Raw genomic sequence first — 18773 nt, 5'->3', positions numbered from 1 at the left:
GAAGCATAAAACCATGGCGAAATAAAAGCAAAGAGAAACCACAAGAAGGACTAAAAGAAAAGAACAAGTGTGCTTCCATCAGTCGCCCTGGTGTCCATCGCCTTGGTGGTTTTGGGGTGTAAAACACCACAACAGGCGATAACACCGCTGAACGGGTGCTTAAAGAACGGGGTCTGGGGGTTGTGGGGGCTGTCGCAGTACAGTTGTAGAAACTGAAGGCTGCCCTTGCCCAGGTTCAATGTCTGCCATATCTTGCGGTCGAAGTCGAGCGCGCGGTTTGTTATGGCAGACTGAAAATTGGCAGCCTCGTGGATAGACATGTTTGTGTAGGTCTTCCCCCTTGCTCCACACAGCCGGTTTATGCCATAACGTGACCACATCAAATCCACCTCCTTGTTAGGGTGGTGGATAGATGTGGCCACGTGCACTGACACTGCCTCTAGGTCCCACAGATATTCAAACATCGAGGCTATGTCCAGGGGCGCCTGGTCCTTCTGGCCCATCTGGGTTAGGGTTCTGAGCCACACCAGACCAGCAGGGAGCGGGGTGGCGTCAATGACCTTGTCCAGGTACGTGAGGATTAGGGCTTGGTCCCCTGGACAGACCCTCATTTTAGCCAAGTCGGACAAGTTATTTTTCTGGAAACTGGGCCTCCTTTTGACCTCATCCTTGGCCCCCCTCATCCTCGCAATCATACCACTAGCCACCTCCACGGCTGCATCCTCGGTAACCTTTTTTGCCTGGTTGTATGAAAGCAACTGAAGGGATGGCCGGACCTTGTCCCCCGGGACCACCGACAGGTGGCACGTCCATCCCCCGTCCACAAAACCCAAGGTTATGGCGTGGACGTGTCTCCACTCCTTCAGGACGTCGTCAGACATGTCTATTAACTTGATGTGCTTGTGTAGTACAGGCCACTGCCTACGGGCACCATAGTGTGCCCGCGTTTCTGGCAAGTACATGTAGTGGAGCCGTGCCTTCAGGGAGTGCCACTGGCTCACCTGAAGGACGGCCCCATCTACATCATACGTCACCCTCAGGTCAGTGGGAGTGGGGTGACATGCTGGGTGGACAGGCACGAAGACATCCTCTGCAGTGAGGAAGGCCCCAGCATCACCACCAAAGGCAGAGTATGCCCCCTGCAGCGCCTCCGTGTTGGCAGCAGCCGCTACACCAAACGGGCATTCCACGCTTGCCATGCTTCGATAGCAATCCAACAGAAACAATGAACACAAAACACAAAACAAACAAGGACAAACTGTGACAAAAACGATGTAAATACAACAAACAGGGGACGCAAACGGGGTAAGGGGGCACAAACAGGGGACTGACAGGGGTTACAGGGTATGGCAGGGGTCACAGGGTATGGCAGGAGTCACAGGGTATGGGGGACAACAGCAGAGCAAGAGCAATAGTGAAAAACACAGAGCAAAAGCAGCGTGGTGTTGTTGCATGAGAAGACAGCACCCTAATGAGAGAAAACGCCAGTTTGCTATTTATACTATTCCGAAAATAAGAAAAGTTAGTTATTACATTAATGATTTAAGGACTTAAAACAACTTATTCTTATGTAGAATTTGACGAGGAATCGAATGGTACTAATTAGAAAATTATTCGAGCAGCGGATACAGACACCAGTGCCACCTCCCATCAGTGCAGGAGTTTCGAACGTGAGGAAGGTGCTCGCTGTCGGGATCATGTCTATGTTCCCCAGGTTCTATGTTCCCCGGGTTCTATATTCCCCGTTTTTCACTAAGAGGGTTCTATGTTCCCCAGGTTCTATGTTCCCCGCTTTTCACTAAGAGGGTTCTATGTTCCCCAGGTTCTATGTTCCCCGCTTTTCACTAAGAGGGTTCTATGTTCCCCGCTTTTCACTAAGAGGGTTCTATGTTCCCCTCTATGTTCCCCGCTATGTTCCCGGGTCCGATGTTTCCCCCGAAATGCCTTCGGTGACGATCGGCTTATACCCAAATCACTAAATGAACTAGCCTAATATAAACTATACACGTTTTAATGAGTGCAACACAAATTAGCCGATCCGCACATCCGTGGAGCTGGAGACGTTTGCGCACGGTACAGAGCGGTCCACTGCAGCGTAATCGACAGCCTTCTAAACCAGATCTCCAGCAGCTTCACTGATCACAATCCTGCCGCTGATGTGTGTGTGTGTGTGTGTGACTGTGTGCGCGCAGTTTATTTATTTATTTGAAATCAATCCCTGAGTCATTTGATTTCATCCTGGTGCCCGGGCTTAGCTCATTATGTCTCATTTGATGATTATTATTGTTATTTTGAGATGGTATTGTCATAGGACGCAAGCGAATTAAGTGGTAGCCTAATTCGCTTTTTTTCCACGATGGGGAGGGGGGGTTGTCATGCGGGCGGGTCAGAGGGCCCAGGTGTGAGAGGCAGGGTTCGCTACTGACTGTATGTGGTTTTCAGAGGGCATTGTGAACTGCTGTGAGCTCATCCTCCCGTAGCCTACTTCATTATGAGACTATAAAACAAGAAAACCAACACCATTTTATGACTTGAAACATTTATTTGTGAGGAGAGTAGCCTACATTTCTAACGTTCAGAAAATAGCTGTCTGGTGAGCGTCAGAGTTTTGGAGCGGACGCGCGGAGCAGACGGGGAGAGGAGGGAGGAGAGCGTCTGCTGTCCGCGGTTCAGAGACAGAGACTGATAACTTTTGGTTACTGTGTGGATGCGTCCCTGAGACATGTAAGTTGAAGTATTTAAGTTAATTTGTGTTGCACTCATTAAAACGTGTATAGTTTATATTAGGCTAGTTCATTTAGTGATTTGGGGTATAAGCCGATCGTCACCGAAGGCATTTCGGGGGGAAACATCGGACCCAGGAACATAGCGGGGAACATAGAACCCTCTTAGTGAAAAGCGGGGAACATAGAACCCTCTTAGTGGAAAGCGGGGAACATAGAACCCTCTTAGTGAAAAGCAGGGAACATAGAGCCCTTTTTCTGAAAGCGGGGAACATACAGTAGAGCCCTTTTTCTGAAAAACGGGGAACATAGAACCTGGGGAACAAAGAACCCTTTTGCTGAAAAACGGGGAATATAGAACCCGGGGAATATAGAACCCGGGGAACATAGGGATGACCCCTCGCTGTCTATTCAGCAGTGCAATAGAAGTTGGAAGGAAGGATAGACTACATCTGGTTACATGCCGCCATTCCGACGTGCTGCCACTCCGAAATATTGGCACTCGGAAATATTGCCACTCAGAAATCCCGAGACTCCGATTTTCATAAGGTCCGCCACTCCGAACTTGATTTGACTTCCAGTTCACGTTCAGGCAGCTGAACCTCGTTCAGACGGTTCAGACAGGCACCTCTCTCAGATGCTGCTAAATGGGTTGCCTCAAATCCTCGAAATGATTGTGGAGCCCAACAAAATTAAAATAAAGACGTTGTGACAAAGTGGGTGAGAACACACCATTTGTGGTTACATGCTGCCACTCCGACGTGCTGCCACTCCGACGTTCTGCCACTCCGAAATATCGGCACTCAGAATGGGGGTCTATATTCCCCGTTTTTCACTAACCTCTCCCAGCCCCCACGCCAAACCTAACCTCCCCCCATGCCTAAACCTAACCTCCCCCAGACCCTAACCCAAAACCTAACCCACCCCCACGCCTAAACCTAAGGTCGGCATTGCGGCTTCTAAGGTGAACGACCGCCAGTCCGAATAAATGAAGCCTGCGTTAGTTCATTCAAGACATGATGTCATAGTCTTGATGTCATAGTCTAGATGGACGGCACGGTGGCTCAGTGGTTAAGACTGTTGCCTCACAGCAAGAAGGTCCCGGGTTCGAACCCCGGTCCGTCCCAGGTCCTTTCTGTGTGGAGTTTGCATGTTCTCCCCGTGTCCGTGTGGGTTTTCTCCGGGTGCTCCGGTTTCCTCCCACCATCAAGAAAGACATGTATGTTAGGGTTAATACTCCTGTCAGTGCCCCTGACCAAGGTACTGGCAAAAGAACTGGAGTTGGTCCCCGGGCGCTGCGCAGTGGCTGCCCACTGCTCCTAGTTCTAGGAAGGTTCCTAGTAGAGGATGGGTCAAATGCAGAGGATGAATTTCCCCAAGGGGATAAATAAAGGATAACTTAACTTAACTTAAGAAACCCCCTGCCTTCTCTCCCTTCCCATGCTGTGAACTATTTACTTCCGATTGCACAATGCAAGACCCCGCCTTAATGGGATGACTGACAGGTGGACGGATGCCTCTGAAAATGTTAATCCAGTCTGTAAGGATGGCGAGTGGGTCCCAGAAGAAAAGCAAGGCTGAGGCGGGCTTCAGAGTTCAACCACACAAGTTTGAATGGAGATAGTCTACGCCCCAGCTGTACCAGCTGACAGCCTCTGTTTGGTTCACCGTTTAACCAATTCTCCAATCACAGTCATTCTCACAACAAGGCGGTCCGTTTAAATAGGGCAGCCTCTCACTCACTGATCTGTTCCCCACTTTGCTGGATCCTTGCTGGATCGTGCGGCTGCTGGCAACGCTTTGCCACCTCCACCCCAACCTCCACCTTTTAGATCAAATGCAAATGCTATCATGTATTGTAGCTCTGGAGTCTGCATGGCTCAAAAAATGAACATGTTTCCATGTCTTGCTTTTAGGCTCCCTCTTTCTATGGTTTAAATGTATCTGGAATATTTTATTCCCATGGGGGATTCTGCTTGCTCTCCCTGCTGAGCCGAGTTCAGGGAGAATAGAATTAATTAAATATTAAACTAAATATTAAATTAATTCTAAGAGCGGAGCCTTCAACGCCAAACATAATTGTATGCATTATATTCATTTATGCAATAAATGGTTAATTCTATGACTTGAGTGTTCTTGAATGAATGGAAGTTAACGTTCGGAGTGGCAGGGCTTCGGAAAGGCAGAGGAACCCCACCATTTGTCCCCATTGCACATCACCTCTCAATCTTCATCTATCAATTAGTCTTACTTAAATCACCTGCATTCAGTCATCAATCAGTCAGTCAATCATTCTCAGTAGTGAGGTCACGGGTAAGACCAAGTGTGTGTGTGTGTGTGTGTGTGTGTGTGTGTGTGTGTGTGGGGGGGGGGGGTAGGAAAATAAATCTCAGTGATATATCAATGTTTGTGACCTGTTTAGGTAAAGCTTGCAAACCTATTTTTAATGGTGAGCTGTGTTTAAGTATTTCTATGTGGAATTGTGTGACAACTTGTAACTTTGATACTTGCCTGTTTCAGGAGATGTATGGACTTCACCTGCACCAGTACAATGGTTTAGACAGGAGGGGCTCTTGATGATTGAAGGGGTGGCTATATAAGCAGTTGCTTTTGGGCTGCTGGGGAGAGAGATCAGCATGTAGCTGTGTGCATGTGATGGTCATTTCAGTTCTGTTATTATGAGTTGACTTTTGTTTAGTTAAGTCAAGTTAACTGTTTATTTGGAAGTTTCTATTTTTTGTACTTATTTTTTGGATCACCTGCACATTGTGAATAAATCACATTTTTGCTAAACCTGGACAAGCCTCTGAGTCTGCCTCCTACTATCTCATGCCACTGGTCAGGCTTCCTAACAGACGTGTTCAAAGATGTTGTTGGTGCTCCCTCTAACCCCACAATGTGCAAGATAGTAACAGGCTCTATAGGCGGGTGCACAACGCACACACCCTGCTTAGAGAGCAGCGCACACACATGCTGACACGCCCGCAGGAACATAGCCTAATTCTGTTGTCCCTCCATGCGCCCTGCAGCTGTGTAAAATGTCATACAAAATAATTATAAATTCCAATAGGATAAGCTTGCCTGATTAACTGAAAACAATTAAACAATAACGAAAAAAATAATATCCTAACGAAAATAGAAGTCTAATCAAGTAAATAGCCTTCAGAAAGCATCAGTAAAAGCCCAGTTCTAATAGGCTACTGCTGCGCTGCTGAGACGCACAGTGTGCGACTGAAATGTCTGCACTTTTGTGCCATATTCCACAATATCCAAACTTCGGAATGGCGGATCCTTTAGAAAAAAAGAGGAAGGGCCAACATTTCGAATAATGAAGGGAGGAATTTTCGTAATGGTGGGACCTATGAAAAAAAGGTGAAGGACCGCCAGTCTGAATAATGGAAGTTAACATTCAGAGTGGCACTGTGGCGGGGACTGCTCCCTAGTCCGATACCTCACGAGTCCGACGACACCTCATGGTTTTGGGTTAGGGTCTGGGGGAGGTTAGGTTTAGGCGTGGGGGTGGGAGAGGTTAGGTTTTATGTTAGGGTCTGGGGGAGGTTAGGTTTAGGGTTAGTGAAAAACGGGGAATATAGAACCCGGGGAACATAGAAGCCGGGGAACATAGACATGATCCCCTGTCCAATGCCTCTTTTTTCGGACTCGTGAGGTGTCGGACTCGTGAGGTATCGGACTAGGGAGCATGCACCACTGTGGCAGGGTTTCGGAAAGGCAGACAGTTACCACTATATCTATTGCTTTTGCAGCGGCTGGCTCTGAACCGTCTGCCCGAGGGTAGCATCTTGTACTCCGAGTAGAGGATGTGGTTTGGATCAGTCAGAAATCTATTTGGCAGGTTTATAACTTTGTTTTCGAAGATGGACTGAAGTGTCGGGTGATCCTTTCTGCCGATCACCTTCATGGCAGTTTTTACCATCCTCATAATTTTCGATTTGAGCTGTACAGTGAGAGTCCCAAACCATGCGGCCATGCCATATCTGATTAAGCTTTCTAGTACGGCGTAGTATTTAAGTTCTCGCGTCTTTTACTCCCAGCGGTCGACGTAATGTACTGTATATTGGAGACACCTGCCCGACAACCACTCCCTCTGCCCCGCCTTGCGGCTCCAGGTGCCCCAGCCACAGAGTGCGCCTCACTCCCACCACCAGCTCCGGTCATCCCATCGCCGGTCCCTCAATCCCCTTGGCAGCTCAGGTCTACAGATTCTGTTCTGTGCAGATACTGTTCAGTTCTGTACTGTTACTCATTTCAGGAAGGTAAGTAGCAATAAGCACTACCTTGAGTTTGCGTTTCAGCGAGAAAGAGTTGTGAAAAATGTGTTTTTATGCTGGGCCGGCAATAGCCATGGCTGGAGGCATTATGAGTTGGGGTTTGAGGGGTGGGTAGAGGGAGTGGCTAGGGGGGATGTGGGTGGTGGGAGGAGCGTGGTGAGGGAAAGGAGTGGGGAGATGCGGACGTAGCTAGGGATAGGAAGGTCGATAATCCCCGTGGATCTCTCAACGCTCCCCACTCCACTCCCGGCATGTCGGATTCCGAGCAAGAGCAGTCCATGGACAGTGACGAGAGCTTCAACGACGATACCCTGTTCCGGATCGGCTACGGAGCGTAGCTGCCTTCCGAGACGTCCGACGACACTGGCGGAGCGGCCGCGCCACAGGCCGGCCAGTCCAACGAAGCCACGATGAGAGGGCCCGGCGCGCGCTCCTGTAGCACGGGGCGTGCCACTGCGATGGCCCGCGGGAGGAGAGCAGAAGAGGAAGGGCCGCGCTGCACTGTATGTGTTATTAGGCTAATCTATCTCAGCAAAAGTGTTTACTACAGTATCTACTTGACACAAAGGTAAAACTGCCACCTATTTTCAGATACTATAAAGATGACCTATTTAACTTTTTTCTTTTCTTTTTTAATTCAACAAGTTATTTATTATATTACACATTCACAAACAGGGAATAGTGATTCATACAATACAATTAACACATTACAAAACTATTTACATTAGTGAGTGACAGGTGCGTCGGAGGAAGATGCAGCCAGTAGAACAGAAGGAAAAAAACGATTTACATTGGAATAATATTTCCATTCACATGTTATGGAAGCAGAGAAGCAAGACGTGTTCTTCAGGTCTCAAGAATGGGGCTGATGAAGGAATGAGCTGGAGTATTTCTGCCTGATCGCCGTGAACCCTGCTTCCCCCTCATTCGCAGCCACGACATTTCTGGCGATGCGCCGCATGATCGGTCTGAGGTGGGCGTCGTCATAACCTGAGTAGTGCTGGTATGTGGGAAACCATGAGTGGCGATCATGCAGCAGCTTGGCGAGGCAGAGGGAAGCAGCAGCTATCTCTGAGGGCCGGTAATGCACTAGGTCGTAGTCTGGGAGAGTTGGCTCCGTCAAGTATTCTGCCAGCATGTGTGTCTCTGGAGAAGAATGTGCCGCCTTTGAAGCACCTCCTCAGGAAGTGTGGTGGCAGAGGGCGCCCAAGGTCGAAATTGAGGGTCCTCAAGATCGTCCGCTCCACCTGCCGAATCTGTGCCTCTGTGACTGTGTTTTCTGTCATGGAGGCGAGTTCTGCAACCGACTGTAGATGCGCCGTTCCTCGCACTTGGAGGCCAGCGGCATGGCGGCCAGACCGACGAGCTGCAGCTTTAGTCATCTCACACGTTCAAATCTGATAACATTTGTATCAAACTTGAGCTGTTTCTAAACATGCAGTGAACTCCTACTCATAACCGCACCTTAGTCAAATGGGCTGCATGGTTAGAAGTCAAGTTTTTCAAGTCAAGTTTATTTATATAGCCCTAATTCACAAGCATGTCTCAGAGGGCTTCACAGAAAGTATGTCTAGCTGATTCTAGCTAACACACAGTAACAAGAATATACAGAATAAAGATAACATTTGAACATTTGAAGAAAGCAGGAGAGTGGAGGAGGGAGGGAGAGGGAGGAGGGAGGAGAGGGGGGAGGTGGGGAGAAAATAGGAAATGTGGAGGAGGAGAGAACAGAGGAGGAGAGATGAGGGTGCAGGGGAGGGAGAGCCAGGGTAGGGGTAGGGTCTAGGGTTGGGGGAGGGGAGGGAGTAGGATACGGGCCCGGATTAGGGCGAGGGTGGGGGGAAATGGGAAATGTGGAGGAGGAGAGAACAGAGAAGGAGAGGTGGGAGGGTGCAGGGGAGGGAGAGCAGGGGGAATGTGAGAGGGAGGAGAGGGCAGAGAGGAGGAGAGAACAGAGAAGGAGAGGTGGGAGGGCGCAGGGGAAGGAGAGCAGCGGGAATGTGAGAGAGGGGAGAGGACAGAGAGGAGGAGAGAACAGAGAAGGAGAGGTGGAAGGGTACAGGGGAGGTAGAGTAGAGGTAGGGTCTAGGGTGGAGGGAGGGAGTAGGATACGGGCCCGGAGAACCACGTCTCCATTTTGAGCGCACTTCCGCTTGTACATCGAGTGACAATAAACATCTTGTATCTTGTACATCTTGTATCTTGTATCTTGAACACAGCTGTGTGCTCTGTGCATCATGCAGAACCACACCTTGGATATCCGGATCACTATGGAAGGTGCCGAACGAACAGCGTGTTCGTTTTATTAGGAGCCACTTGCTTGACCTGTAAAAAACGGTCCAAGATGGCAATTGTGAGGTACAAGGTCTCCTGAAGCAGCCCAAAGTTGTAGTGAGGCCGGACCATCCAGTTAATTAGAACAGCTTAGCATGCGTTCAGTGATTTTGTAACCCTGCATGTAGTTGGCTCGCACAGCCTGCTGCTCCTCAAGGAGGTGCAGATAGTCATAAATGTCTTTGACATATTCAGAGCACAGCTGTGGCATGTCTAATTTAAGGCCAGTGGGACAATATAGCCCTATGTCCCCACGAATAACAACTTTTAATGTTTCCCATAATGTAGAGTCTGATACTTCTCCGTTATCGTTAAATTCCAAAAAGTGCTTTGATTTGGTAGTAATATGTTCTACAAATTTCCCATCGGCAAGTAAGGAAGGTGTCAAGACGCCAAGAGAGAGATTAGATGCATTCAAAACACGTCAAACATAAAAATGAACATCATTCCTGATTCACAAACTTTATTTAACATAATATAACATAACAACTTAACATAACATAACTATTTACAAATTGATTGAGATTGTCTGAGGTTCTGAGACTGACAGTGCAGCCACACTTGCGTTTGACGCAGGCTGTCGCTGCTGCCCATTCACTTTGTATTGGATGGCGTAGCCAGGCTTTGCAAGATGATGAGCAGTGTGTTCAATACAAAGTGAATGGGCAGCAGCGACAGCCTGCGTCAAACATCACGCAAGTGTGGCTGTTTCCCTTTAGAGTGCTGACGGCCTTGGCAACGCCTTCCTTTGTTGTGACAGGCTTAGGGAAAAGGTCGGCAATGGTTGTGAGGCTGACGAATTTGCGTCGGAGGTTTATGAAGGCTGGCTTTTTGACATTCTGAGGGACTGGGCTGGACAAAGGGGAGTCGCCAAAATGCGGAGAAGTCAACCATCTCATGTGAGATGTCAACCATCTCACGGACTGGTTGGTGGGTGGAGGGGTTTCTCTGGCGGTGTGCAGTAGCCCTCTGGCCAAAAAACAGTACTATTAATGTATTTTTTTTATCTTGTTTACTACAATGCAGTAGTTACATTATTTGAAATTGCACAGGCCTCCATCAGTAACTACTGCATAGGCCTAATAATTACGGTAGTTAATAATCACATTACTGTTTATTTTGTTGCTATATTATTGCATACATTAGGGCTATGCTTTGTTTAAATTTTCATTTGTTTTTGTTTACTGTATTATACTGTGTTGTGTGACCATTGCAGGAAAATAAAATTGTTTTTCTTCACATTAGGCTATGTGCAAATGTGTGCTCTTTTATTATTTTGCTTAACAAAGTGGAATGTGAAACCTTGTACAGTTGAAATCAGTGTCTGAAGCATATTCACTTTGATACAAAACAGCAGTCAGCGAGCTTCAGAAAAATAATAGTCTGACACAGAGCCGTATATAGAGACGGGTCACGACATCTCCATTCACTCCAATGGACCAGTTTTTTTACTCTTAAGAGTTCCAGGAAGTACAGTTCTAGATTAAGCAGCACTGTCGAGTTGCAGCAAAATGGACAGTTTGTGTTGTACTTTGAAAGTTATTTTTTTTAAATCAAATTGTACATTATCAGCTTTATTTTAGCATTCAAAAGTAGCGCGAGACCCCTTCCTGGCTGTTCATTGGCTAATGAGTCCCGCATTTTGGTCCTCCGCTGGCTTCACTTCCATTCTCCCCACATATCCTGTTCCACGGCAACCCCCGAGGGAACATACACAGCCTCGCATACACACGCAATACAACACAACACAACACAACACTGAACAGTCTGTTACACTATCTAGTCTGAGCAGCGAAGTGTTGCATGAATTGCGTTCAAGGAAAGCCAACTTTATTTACACAACACATTTAATAGAAGAAGTAAATTCACTGACTAAGCGCAGATGGATATGGTGTCACCTTGTGTCATGTTTGCAATGCAGATCATTGACATTGGGTCTGGACATACTATGAGAAATGTAATGCTGCTGCAGTCCACAGATGCAAAATGAAATAGTGCTGGGTCTAAGATCAAATCGTACCATATCAGTATCCTAGTGATTTCGCAGATAAACAGTAGGCTAGTGCCCGCCCCCTAAAGAATAAAGAAAAAAAAGGAGGAGCCGCTATTTTGAACGGCTCTCAGAAAGGAACGGAGCCATAAGATCCGGCTCCCTTCAAAGAGCCGTAATTCCCATCACTAAGTGACGTTTCACTTTGGCTCTCTATGGTGGTGTGTGGGACCCAGCAATGACCTAAGACTGTCTCGGTCAGCTCTGCCTCCCTGTGCGGTTGGTCAGGGGTGGGGGGGCTCACGGTGTCTCACGGTGGCAGCCATAACCAACGGCGACAGCAGCGAGGTCTCCGTGTGTGTGTGTGTGTGTGTGTGTGTGTGTGTCGGGGACCTTCTCCTGTTAAACAGTCTCTGTGTAATGTCTGGTGCAATGCTGACCTCTATCGTTAAGTGTTGTCATGACAGCAAAACCCTTCCCATCCCTTTCACAATCAACCTTCTACCTCGTCATCATTTCCTTTATTTTACCAGGTAGATTAATGAGAACACATTCTCTTCTACAATAATGACCTGGCCAAGAGGGCATAGAGGCATACACAAGAGTAGAATCAATACAAATAAAAACAAATATAAACAGTGTTAAGAGGCATTAGCAAAAAAAAAAAAAAAAGACTTCAATATACTACCTATCCATCCATCTTGTGTGCGAATCAGCGCCACTTCCCGCCGCATAAATGGGATGGAGCTGTTCATATACATGTCGAATTCACAACACGTCCTCATACTGAAACGACAGAATAAGTCGATTTCCAATGACACACGGAGCAAAACAATGCGTGCGGCCACGTTCGCATCGTGACGCCATCATGTGTTGTTGAGAGGATCAGCACGGGATCATGTCTATGTTCCCCGGGTTCTATATTCCCCGTTTTTCACTAACCTTAAACCTAACCTCCCCCAGACCCTAACCCAAAACCTAACCTCTCCCACCCCCCACGCCTAAACCTAACCTCCCCCAGACCCTAACCCAAAACCTAACCTCTCCCACCCCCCACACCTAACCTCCCCCAGACCCTAACCCAAAACCTAACCTCTCCCAGGGAACATAGAAAGGGTTCTATGTTCCCCGGTCCCACAAAAACGGGGAACATAGGACCCGGGGAACATAGGGATGACCCCATGTGTTGTTGAGAGGATCAGCACTGCATTCCCACCTCACCAAGACACCGCTTTCAAGCTCCCTTCACTACAAGCTGAACCAATGTCGCACAAGTTGAATGAATGTCATCGTTTTTGATGTAACTTTTTTTACAAGTCAATTAGTAAATCAATAATCATAAGACTTTTATTATTTGACTGCAACGACATTATTTTCAATCTCATTCCCAAGTGTAAGAGATTGCTGCAGCATGTTTTGGGTTGATACAATCAAGGTACTTTCACATTTCAGCGTTCCCACTCATTTTCATGGATAGAGTTCCAAAACCTTTCCATCGCTTTTCAAGGATCTGTCATAGAATGTCCATGTACATTCAACACATGTCAACACCTAACACATGTTAGGTGTCGACTCTGACTCAATACCAGAAATGATTACTACACTGGAAAAATGGGACACCTCTTTATAGACTGTTTCAATTCCACAAAGCGTTCTAAATAGCCACCAACTTCCATCCTGTTGCAGTGTTTGCTACTGTAGTACAATAACTGGCAGGACATAAGCTAGGTTCCTAACTGTTCCCTTGTCCCTGAAAACCGTCTATATTGGATTTTAGTGCTTTTGAGCAGTGGTTCCCAACCTTTTTTTTGTGCCGACAGACCGCAGTGCCGACGGTTACATGCCGCCATTCCGACGTGCTGCCACTCAGACGTTCCGCCACTCAGAAATATTGCCATTCCCATTTGCATTTTTTATTCAAATCAACTCAGGGAGAGAAATAGAAAAATGCTACCAAAACACACATAAAAGGCTGTGCAAATGTCTGCGTGTGTTGATTCAAGTTTTACAAAAACGTTGCTTTTCCATTCATACTACTTACTGGAGCATAACAGTTCACCAGTAACCCCACCCTTACACATGCACGCGCACGCATGCACGCACACACACACACACACACACACGCGCGCGCGCACACGAGCACATGCGCACACACCCCTTAGAAGGCTTTGATAATGTTTTGGGCTTCCCATCTTTGGCCAGTGCATTCCTGCACAACACGTTTGTTCTGTATCATTTCCAAACATCTTTTTGTCTGTCTGTTCTTCATTTCTTTGCCCTGACTGAAGTCCCAGTAGATGCCAATGCCTTTCTGCAGAGCCTCTTTGCAGTTGTGAAGGCCAGGCACACTGGCTTTGCCGTCATCACTCAAACATCGGTTATCGTTGTACTTGTGGGACTTGATGCCACCGATGTAAAGCTCACCACTTCTACGGTAATATGTGTGTTGAGGTCCGTGGTAGTGGCAGCCGTAGGCAATGGGTGTGTGACCTGGCACAGGACCTTGGTCTATGCACATATTAGCATTCATGTTCTTCATTCCTCCATAGGCCACTATATCATCCCAGGTAGCCAACTTGGGATAGACATTTTCCAGGTACCACTTGAAAGGTTTACATTTCAACTTCTCTCTCAGTTTTTTCCTCTCCGTCACATCACCGATATCAATCCCATGATCCTTGAAGGGCACATTCCAGGCCAAATTAACATGGTGTTTGTAGTCATCCATCCAGATCTCGGCGACTCTCAGGGCGTTCCTCTTCATAGCGTGGCTCAGATCTGGCATGTAAGGCTTGTGGCTCCTCTCGATGTGGGCAATCTTGGAGCATGGGACTACTTCAATACTCCCTCCGCATGTCCACACACGAATTCCTAGCTCAACATTTTCCCCGCCGTACACTTTCATTCCGTCATCAAGCACTCCAATTTCCCCCAGGAACTTCCTGTCTGCAACGAGGATCCCCATGACAGACGGACTCTTCCCAGGCATGGAGGGGTCGTTGAGATCGTACCACTCTTGCCAAAAGCCCTCGTACATGCACCACAGGGCCCAGTCGAAGGCGTGTGCTGCTGGAGGGTACTGAATCACCTTGAGGTCGTCGAAGTTCACTTTGTCAAACACGGGTGTCACCACCGTCGTCCGGTCGGCTTTGATCTGGGTCAGCAGGGGCTCGGCCCACATGTCATGGACTTCGATGTGTGCGTCCAGGATGGCCACCACGTCGGCGGTAGCGGCCCTCCAGCCAGACACCCTGGCGCTGGCCAGCCCTCGCTGCTCGGTGTGCCTCACTCTGGTGATGTGAAGCCCCGGGTTCTGCTCCTCAAGAGACTTGACATACAAGTCAAGGTCCCCCCTCAGGTCCTCATTGGAGCTATTGTCGTCCACCATCACAACCTCCCTGAGCAGGTATTTGGGGGTGCGGTCGATGATGCTGCGGAGAGCTCTCTTGATGATGGACAGGGCCTCGTCCAGGTAGATCAACACCACGCCGATACTCGGCAGATCCTTTGGATAAGTCTTTTTCAAACACCTTGGATCCCGGGTATCTGGAAGCATTCGATCTAGAGGAAGGCGATCGCTGAGGAAAACGTTGTAGCCGTACTTCTGGAACAGAGCATAGGCCTCTTTCCGCTCGTCCACAGACAGATTCTCCCCCCACTCCCTGAACAGGGGCGAGTTGGCAAACAGTTTCTGGGGGTTCTGCTGCTTCGGGGTCTCCTTTTGGCTCTGGCTCTCCTCCTGCTGTCCCTGCTGCTGCTCGGGCTGCTTTTTGACCGCAGAGTCTTCTGTCTCTACCGCTCGCCTGCCTCTGTCCTCTTCAAGCATCTTATGCATGGCTTCCTGCCTTCGTTCTAAAGCTTTGAATAAATTGTAGAGATTGCCAACGTAGATGTAGATGATGAGTCCAATGCCCATGCCCCCCAGCAGCAGGGCCGGCCGCTTCAGCCACACTGCTCTCATCCTGAGGACATCAGTCACTGTTGTAGAGTGGATGAGGTACTGGCAGAGTTGATGTTAGATGGAGAGGGAGGCTGAGCGATTAATAGCCACCTGGGGAGTTTGTATCTCTTCGGTCCTACGCTGCAGGTCTGTGGGGTCACACAACTGATATACCAGCAGGAGCTGCTTTTTCGTCTTATGGACAGACTGGATGCTTGCTGGTGGTGTTTTATGGGACTGGATGCTTGCGTGTAAAAACACACACTGCTTCCACTTATATAGGGTGAGCCAGGAAGGATTTATGACATCACTGATTACATCACAATTGCTCGAGTGACATCACTGATGGCATCACAATTGCTCGAGTGACTGATGACATCACAAATACAACCTATTAACACGTTAACTGCCAGCGACGTATGCATACGTCAAAAAAAATCCAGCGCTTCACTGCCAAGGACGTATGGATACGTCAAAAAAATCGTTTTTTTTTTTTTGACGGTGGGGCGTTGATCAATCCCTTTTACGTCTCCTATACAATTATTGGAGGTATTGAATGTGTATAATCTATTTTACCGACCCACTAAGTGTTGACAGTGCTCCCCCAGACGAGCGAAATCAAAGAAAAAGGGAGCAGCCATTCAAGGAAATGGCGAGGCGATTTTACAGTATTACATTCTCATGAAAATGGTTGGGGGAAAACGCTCTCGTTTTCGCGCTGATTGCTGGCGATGCGGGATTGCAAATTTACATAATACATTACAGGTGGAACACACTTTGAAACACGCAGCATAAATATGACCAGAATCGCAAAAGCTTTTCTCAACCAAAACTCCGAAGAAGCGAGCGAGTCCATGCCGACTTCCTCAAACAGCAGCCTGCAGACAGGCACAGGACAGCAGCAAAAGCACTGAGACTGGGGCCGCTGCAGCCAAGAAGAGGGAGGAGTTGAAGCAACTCTGCCTCTCGCTCTCTCCCTCTCTCTCTCTCTCGCTCTCTCCCTCCCTCCCTCTCTCTCTCTCTCTCTCTCTCTCCCTCTCCCCCTCTCACTAGGATTAAACCTAGTGCGTCTCCCTCCCGAGAGGGAGGGAGAGAGAGAGAGAGGGAGGGAGAGCGAGAGGGAGGGAGAGAGAGAGAGAGAGAGAGAGAGAGGGAGGGAGAGCGAGGGGAAGGGAGAGAGAGAGAGAGAGAGAGAGAGCGAGAGGGGGAGGGAGAGAGAGAGAGAGAGAGAGCCAAAAATGAATGGTTAAAGTGACAGTTCTATCGAATTTCACAAAAAGCCGTTTATCTCTGAATATTTTTTCTGATGCTAAAACCATGCTGTATTCAACTGCTAATGCTTACATAACTACTAACTCTACAAACTAACTCTTTTAGACAGAGAAAGTACACATTCTATTAGTACTTTTGAGATATTGTATGTTCACAAACTCCAAGCAGAAAATAATCCTCGGCGCTTGTAAAATGAGCCACAATCCTCAAAAAACGGCTTGGCAGAAGCTACCTACAGCAAGAAAAAAACGGCTGGCAGTCAATGTGTTAAGATGCTCTTTAGGCTATACATGGGGGCAGAATTCAACATTTTGATGCACTGTGGGCTAAATTTTTGATCAATCGAAAATCTGTTTGAAACTTTTGTGTAGGACAGTCTAACGATGCAGATGCTGAAGTTTGGTGTCGTTTGAAGAAAAAATGTGGGAGTAGGGTTTAATTAGTTTGACAGTCTTTGCAGTTTTGCAGTCTTTAGACTTTCCATTCAACCCCACCAGCTTAAACATGTCTTCTTTACTTTTGAACTTTTTTTTTTACATCACTACGTTTGTGTGGGATACCTTTGCAACATGATACTGTCATGTCATGTGTATTATAATATTGCACCTGAAACATCATGTAGCCTATTAATCAAGGCAGCATAATCTCAGTCTGTCACACTTCTCCCCCTTTAGGTGAATGCATATATGTAGACACCATGACACACACCGACTTAGCATTTCAGACCCAGCTCATAAAATATTACGTTACTGCCCGTTTCCAACTCTGCACTTTTTGCCTTTACCAGAATCCATTTCATTACCTTTCAATTTTCATTTCAATACATTTCACTTGTAAACAATACAACTTTGTGCAATACATCTTTATTTTTTTTATTTATTTTTTTACAGTGTAATAGGTCAGTCTATCTGGAGGCCTATGTTCCCTCTTGGATCTCCTTAGTTGTGGTGTGACGCCCTCAGACCTGGGAGCAGACGGTGCGACGGGCACCACAACACAGTCTCCAGAGCTGCTCACCCTGTCCTTGTGTGTCACACTCTGAGCATCATAGCGGACCCGCAGGTGATCCTGGTGCCTACGCACCTACTGTACCTGCCATCAGACAGATCTACAGATCTTTTTGCTCATCCTGCGAACGGACGACCCTTTCCCCCCCCGACGTCTGGGTGAAGGAGATCCAGATGAGATTTGGGCCTCCTCCCTATTAGCATCTCCGCTGGGGGCGCTCCCGTCGTGGTACGAGGAGTGATCCTGTACTGGAACAAAAAACGGGACAGTTTGGTTTCCAGTGAGTGTCCTGACATCTTCCGCAGCCCCTCTTTCAGCGTCTCAACGGCTCGTTCTGCTAAGCCATTAGAGGCGCGGTGATAAGGAGCAGTGCAGACATGACGGATCCTGTTTTTTTCATTCTCACATCTGCAGTGTATTATTATTATCATGGAGTTTAGCTTCATACCTGCTTGACCTGAAGAATCCTTCAAGTGTCTGGACACTGAGTCCACATTGCCCTGTAGAAAATTGTCTGGAGTCCACATTGTCCGGAAGCAAAGTGTCACTGAGTCGATATATTTCTTTCTGGCACGCTCCCAGTCCTCCTCGCTGTCAAAGACCACTGGCCTGGAACAGACACAACCTTTATACAAAAATACACACAGCCCTTGACCACAAGACAACATGGCCTCAAATAGACTTGTATAGCTGAAACAATTACCCAATGAATCTAGTCAGATGAACACTGATGAGCCAGGAAACTCAGATAAGTATATGAGAATGTAAAACAAAGATATGGCCTTTCTCGAGCTGCGCTTGCCTGCCTTGACTGCCTTGCCTCCCCTCAAACAACTTGACGGTGCCATTGTGCCAGCGATGTTACTGAATGGTTGCTTGGGGTCACATCAACATGACATGTGTGGTATCTTTGAGAAGACTGGCAGGAGCTCCTCTGGTTGCGTTTACGACCACTCTTCTTCATCCGTGGACTTGTCACCCGTGCTCCATTTCCCAATGTTGGGCTGCGCATGTTCCTGTCCAGATACGCCCTGCCCAGCTCTGTCTCCAGGACATCTGTGAGGATCAGACAGGGCCTCCTGCTTCGCATGGGCACTGAAGTGAAGAAGGGTTTCGCTTTGGACAGAACTGAACTGAACATGCCTGGGCGATGGACATCTTTCTTCTGTCACTAATCACTGACTGCATCAGTCTCTCCGCCCCCTACTGGTGATGAT

The 18773-nt window shown here is 47.7% G+C and overlaps 1 pseudogene across 1 annotated transcript; it reads right to left on the bottom strand.

Moving 5' to 3' along the window:
• Positions 1-13494: 13494 nt before the first annotated feature.
• On the bottom strand, positions 13495-15297 carry LOC310791461 (putative polypeptide N-acetylgalactosaminyltransferase 8 pseudogene; annotated as a pseudogene). Its single transcript has one exon. The product of its transcript is annotated as a putative polypeptide N-acetylgalactosaminyltransferase 8 pseudogene (transcript).
• Between the last annotated feature and the right edge of the window lie 3476 nt (positions 15298-18773).

This window comes from Poromitra crassiceps (genome assembly GCF_964638095.1).
Source record: "Poromitra crassiceps genome assembly, chromosome: 16".
NCBI lineage: Eukaryota > Metazoa > Chordata > Actinopteri > Beryciformes > Melamphaidae > Poromitra > Poromitra crassiceps.
This window is presented reverse-complemented; position numbering and strand designations above follow the sequence as displayed.